The 6,000-nt window shown below is 36.4% G+C and overlaps 1 protein-coding gene across 1 annotated transcript in view; it reads left to right on the top strand.

Annotated features, from left to right (window-relative positions):
• The first annotated feature begins 536 nt into the window (after window positions 1-536).
• LOC145999072 (uncharacterized) overlaps window positions 537-6,000 on the top strand; it is a 31,625-nt gene continuing 26,161 nt past the window's right edge. Inside the window, exon 1 of the mRNA XM_083136040.1 lies at window positions 537-660. The gene's annotated coding sequence lies outside the window, so the exon portion shown is untranslated. The remainder of the gene's footprint in view (window positions 661-6,000) is intronic.

The following is a 6,000-nucleotide window of genomic DNA, read 5'->3' as shown; positions in this document are numbered from 1 at the left end:
TCTTGACGATAAATGTGTGTATATAAAACAAAGGACCATATTTACTAGATACGTGGAAACGTATGATATCAAGTGGGGAAAAAAAGATCAGTTATTAAAAACAACTATAAAAATAAAAATACAGTCGCATGCAATTATTATGTATCATTCTTTACCGGATTCACAATAATAGATAACTTAAATTGTGAAAATTGCAAGTGACGTAAAGAAGTGCTGTGCAAATTTTAAGGCTCTTTTGAGTTCCGATATCTTTTGTTGACGATCGTTTTTTCAGATTTTACAGCACTGATTATTCAACTATTATGTTCAGACATAATTTATGAGGGTAAAATGAAATTAAACTTGCAATTTAATATAATAGCAGCACGTTCGGCATCAAATTCCCCATGTATTTAAATGGGAGAACAATTGCCGATCAATAGCGTGGGGACACAACAGGGGTGCTGCTACCTACAATAGTTTGCTTTGACCAGGCCCATTGACTGACTATTCATTCAATAATCTGACAAGAGTGATATGATACATTATCACCATCACCAACATTGTGATAATCAACTTCAGCTTGTTTATGTTATGATTGCCATTGCAATTACGTGAGATTGCATTACATGCCGAAGGTCATGTTAAATATGTATAACGCCCGAAATAACTGAAATTTAAGTAAGTGTTCTGGTCGTTAAGCTAGTGGTAACATTGGTACATATAAAGCAATTTTCAGTATTTGAGTATAAGAACGATCTAATGTCAATTTGTTTGTTACTCGCTTGCTTGTTATATTTGTTTAAAAGGAGTACCGCTTATATTCAGATGTTTTTCATTACTCATGTTTGCACCCTTTCATGCTCTTTACACAGATATTACACACAAATTGCTGAATTTCTTTGTTTCACTTCTTTCTTCTGCCATGGCCGTAAGAAAGTGAAGATTGAATTGTACAACTTCCGATTTCGAACATTTGATTTCCTTTTTCATATTACCTATTCTTACAATTAGCATAAAAATAGCTTGTCGAAAACTATCATACCGTTGAAGTTTGAAATAGTTCTGCTTGAGAGTTGTGAACAGTTGGCAACAGAACATGAGCAAAGTGGATACTCAACAACCACTCTGTGTAAGACAGCTTATTTTTTTGATGTATGTTTTCTTCGTCAGGGGGGACATCCTACCCCAGAATTTTGTAAGCAGTTCATCCCTTTCCTAACATTCATTCATACCATTAAAAAGAAAAAAAACTGTTAAGTTGCCTTTGAATAGGGTTTGCTGGAGTGGTATCGTTTTTTCCATTGTCACGAAAGGGAAGTTAATCGTCCACTGAGAATGTAAATGTTCTATGTCCAATTTTTCATTTTTTCAGGAGATCCTTTTAAAGTTCGACATTATTATATATACGGCAATGTTCCCTTTTTTAAAGAATGTCCCGGTATCCCGGAAAATGTTCTCGAGACGCCCATTTGTCCCGTATTTAGCTAAAGAAATAATGAATTCAAGGTTAATTTCTCGTATCGGACAAACGGCTGAAATTTGCTAGTTCATTTGGTAAATGTCTGTTATATCGGAGACACATTTCTTCATTTTTACAGAAGAAACTACTTACGGAAATGAGTTTCTGTAGTATTTTGAAAGTTTGTGGAGGTATTTTCTCACCATAGAATGCTGCACAACAAGAAATAAGCATTTTTGATATAATAAACTTGCATTTTGTGCAAAGCGACAACATTATGCCGTTGTTTCCATTATGTACCTGCAGATGTCGAGAGCGTCGAAAGTCACGTGGTCTCGCTAGTGTTTCCAAACGTGCCTTTTTTACCAGACTTTTATTTTTTAATTTTTTTTAACTAAGCTTACTTAACCTTACCTTGCCAGAAATGGTTTATGGGACTATCGTGAATGGTTTTTGGGGCTATCCGTCAATGGTTTTTGGGGCTATCGTGAATGGTTTTTGGGGCTATTGGGAATGGTTTTTGGGGCTATCCGTGGTTTGTGATGACATAATGAACACGAAAGTAGGTATTTTTCAGTTAAGAATGTTGCAACACTGCATACCCACTCCAAATCTACAAAACACAAGCACGATGCACGATGATCCACAGCTGTGCCGGCCATATTGTATGTTCCGCAACGGAAGAAAGGATCCAAAAGAATTACTTGTAATGTGAAAAATTGAATTTATTTTCGTGTAAAAAGCATAATGGCACCTTCAACTATATTCCGCAATACACAATTGTTAAGTACGAACCATTTAAAACTGAAAATATCCGATATAACAGACATTTACCGTTCATTTAATGCATTGAGAAAAATTGCTGATGGTGGAATTTTGCTTATTTCATGGAAATAAGCTATATTTGCATCATATCAAGTAAGTTTTCTTTGTTTCTTTTTGCCTTCGGTAACACGCAAAATGGCGGTCACAGTTTCACTACCATAGTCGGCATGCAGTGTTTCCACCTCACTGCACCCAAAAATACCTACGTAGCCCCACAAACCATTGACACATAGCCCCACGAACCATTTCCGGTAAGGTTAGGTTAGGTAGGGTCACGTTTAGGTTATAATAGTTAAAAATTGGTTTAGAAAAAAATATGCATAGCCCCACACCCATTCTCGCATAGCCCCACGAACTATTGACACATAGCCCCACGAACCATTGACACACAGCCCCACAAACCATTTGTGGAAACGTACCTTCTTCAGTTACAAAAACACGTGTTTGGAAACACTGACAGGATTACGTTATCACACACAGGTTACATCCACCTGGAAGTAAATGGATGCAAGAGCTTTCGTTCATCGGTCACACATTTATATCGAAAAATAGATGATTTACCGGCAAAATTCAATGAACGATACGGGAAAACACTTCCCCGAACTTCCACAAGTATAAAGAAACTGCATTCAGTAAGTAATTTCTCCTGTACATTTGAAGAAATCCGTTTGTCCGATACGAGAAATTTATACGAATTCAAATTGAAAAAATATTTTATACAAGAAATTAATTACCATTTATGGTACCAGTTTCATAGATCGGATACACATTAAAATCGCATATTTTGTGTTTTGCATGGTTCGTACTTACCAATTGCGTATTGTGAAACATAGTTCAAGGTGTCATTATGCTTTTTACACGAAAACAAACTCAATTTTTTACATTCTGAGTGCTTTTTTTATTCCTTTCTTTGCTTCCGGAACACACAATATGACTGGTACATTTGACTCATGTTCTGGTACCTTCTTCACCGAAAAATACCTACTATCGTGTGTGGTCGTCGGTGGAAATTATACATTATGCACGGGTAGCTGAAGGATAGCCCCACGAACCATACACGGATAGCCCCACAAACCATTCATGGATAGCCCCACGAACCATTCATGGATAACCCCACGAATCATTATGCCGGTAGCTGACCGATAGCCCCACAAACCATTTCCGATAAGGTTAGGTTTGGTTACATTAGGCAAGCAGAGTAAAAAAAAGGGGGGGGGGTTGAAACACTGACAGGGGCTTACGTCATCATACGTACGCAGCATCCGGTTGTCGCAGGGCAAGCAAATGAAGGCAATGGCAAATGTGCATTGGGGAGATATTTCTCTTGAAAAATACATGATTTCCCGGTTAAATATATTCCACGATGAAAGAAAATACCTCGATGAACGTTGTACACCTTGGAGAAACTCATTTCCGTAAGTAGTTTCTTGTGTAAAATTGAAGAAATGGATCTGAATGAAAGTAGAAGTAAATCGGAACCTTAGTAGAAAGCATTTAGGGACTTTATTTTAATGCTAAGGGAACCAAACCTAACCTGCCTAACGTAACCACGAAAGCATATATTGAACAAAATCGCTAAAACTCCGCAGAATGTGTTAACAGATGTATATCGAAATTGAAGCAATTAAAAAATTGCATTCGTAGCATGATGAAATCGCAAGAAAACAAAAGGAACTTGTGCCAATTCAGGTTTTGGAAAATCATTCAACTACTATAATTCCACTACTATTCCAAATTTTTGTCTTAACACCAAAAGTAAGAACCGAATGCCACTACTATTGTTTAAGCAGCTTCCAGAAGTGACTGAGGCTAGAATGCAAGTGGTTTATCTGATACTCGGATGGCGCTTGTAGTTGGTTGAGAAAATTGTAAGATTTCATTGGCTGTTGAAGTTTACTCTCGTGGCTGCTTCCAAATTCTGCACATGGGCCAGAAAGACTCAATATAGCAGTATTGGTTGTATGTAGGCATCAAAGGATTGCAGAGATGAAACAATTACATCCTAAATAGAGCATAGCCAAAATATGTCTATTTGTTTACAATTGGGAGATAGAACATTTGCAGTCTCAATGGACGAAATCCAGTTAGAAGTTTTGTGCTTTTGGTTAACATACAAATTCAGTTTTCTATTGAAAATAATATGTACATTGTGGCTAACTTTGAGAAAAATATGTTTTAGACCAGGGCTCGAAAAATCCCGGTTGCCAGGTCGCCATGGCAACTGAAAATTTCAGCCTGGCGACTGTGATGTTTTGCTGTAATATTGCCATTTTTTTAAATTTGCATGTAGGAAATTTTGAAGATTCTATGTTCGAATTACAGTACAGTGTAAATTATTTTTTTAATCAACATTGTGAACATTGCTATCAGTAGCAATTTCTTTGTCCCCCACCCCCATCTTCCCGCTTTCTCTTTTTACAAGCACTTCATAATTAAACGCTCACATGACTTATCCATGTTTTGAATTTGGTGATGCGCAGCTTCTTATAGTATGCACAATTGCTAGTAGGTGGCACCTGATTTTCAGAGCTGGTGCTTAGCTCTGAAGAAGATTTTTCGAAAACTGTTTTAGACCACTAGAAAGTATTTTGTTCTTAATATTATTGCATATCAAAATTCTTACTCTCCCTATCACAGGAAATTATTTGTAAAATTACAGGAATTACAACAGTGAAATTTCTTTAAGGTTATAGTGCAGATTCTTTGTTATAATGAAACCATCTTAAAGTTATGGTGACATTTTTTACAGTTTATAATTCTTGTCCAGCAAAAAGTAGGAATACAGGAAGGGGATAACTCTCATGTATTTGCAGCGCTCGAAAATCCCGGTTGCCATGGCGACTAAAAAATTCAGCCTAGCGACTGTGATCTTATGCTGTAATGTGTAGGAAATATTGATGATTCTAAGTTCAAATTTGCAGTACAGCGTAAGTTAGCAAATGATTTATTTTTAATCAACATTGTGAGAGAGAGTCCATAATAATTTCTTACTCTTTGTCCCGCAACACCCCATTTCCTGTTTTCTCGAATGATTTAGTGATGTTTTGAATACCGTGATGCTCAGCTTCTTATACAGTGTGTTTCAAAAGTTGTTCAACCCAAACTTTGAAAATGTATATCATGAAAACCGTAAGATATTTACACCGGGTTTTCTGTATTATAAAGCCTCATCCATTGACATATTTTTCAATGCTTAAAATTATCAGTTTTCTCCATACAGAAAATTTAGATAAATTAATAACTGGCGGAAGGCAGTGTTAAAATTTTTCCAGAAATGCACTTTTGAATGAGAAAAATATATAAGAAATTATCGAAGGGTCATAATTAGATGTCTGATGATGACTGATGCCATGTCAATCTGTCATTTTGGACCAATATTGGTCATGTGCAACATTTGATGGATTTTTTATTGGCGATTTTATGGGTTGAGTGAAAAAGTGCCATAATTTGGGACACACATGACAATGCTAGCAGGTCGAAATATTGTCAACAGACGCACACCAAATGTGCCTAAGTATTGGCTATACATTTACGTGAAAAATCATAAACCTAGATTTTGTGCCGAAATTGGACTCTTGAGAGAATCCTAGTCTGCCCCTGGTTACACTGAATTCTTTTCGCTCACTTTCGACGCTACTATGCCTGTTCTTTTAATTGATCAGAATGGTGTATTCTTTGGAGCAGCTCGTGTACATTGCTGAAGAGTATTTTACTACTCATTCTTACACTCATGT

This window comes from Lepisma saccharinum, chromosome 14 (assembly GCF_977018435.1).
Source record: "Lepisma saccharinum chromosome 14, izLepSacc3.1, whole genome shotgun sequence".
NCBI lineage: Eukaryota > Metazoa > Arthropoda > Insecta > Zygentoma > Lepismatidae > Lepisma > Lepisma saccharinum.
Note: the sequence above shows the minus strand (reverse complement) of the source record. Positions and strands in the feature narration are given on the sequence as shown.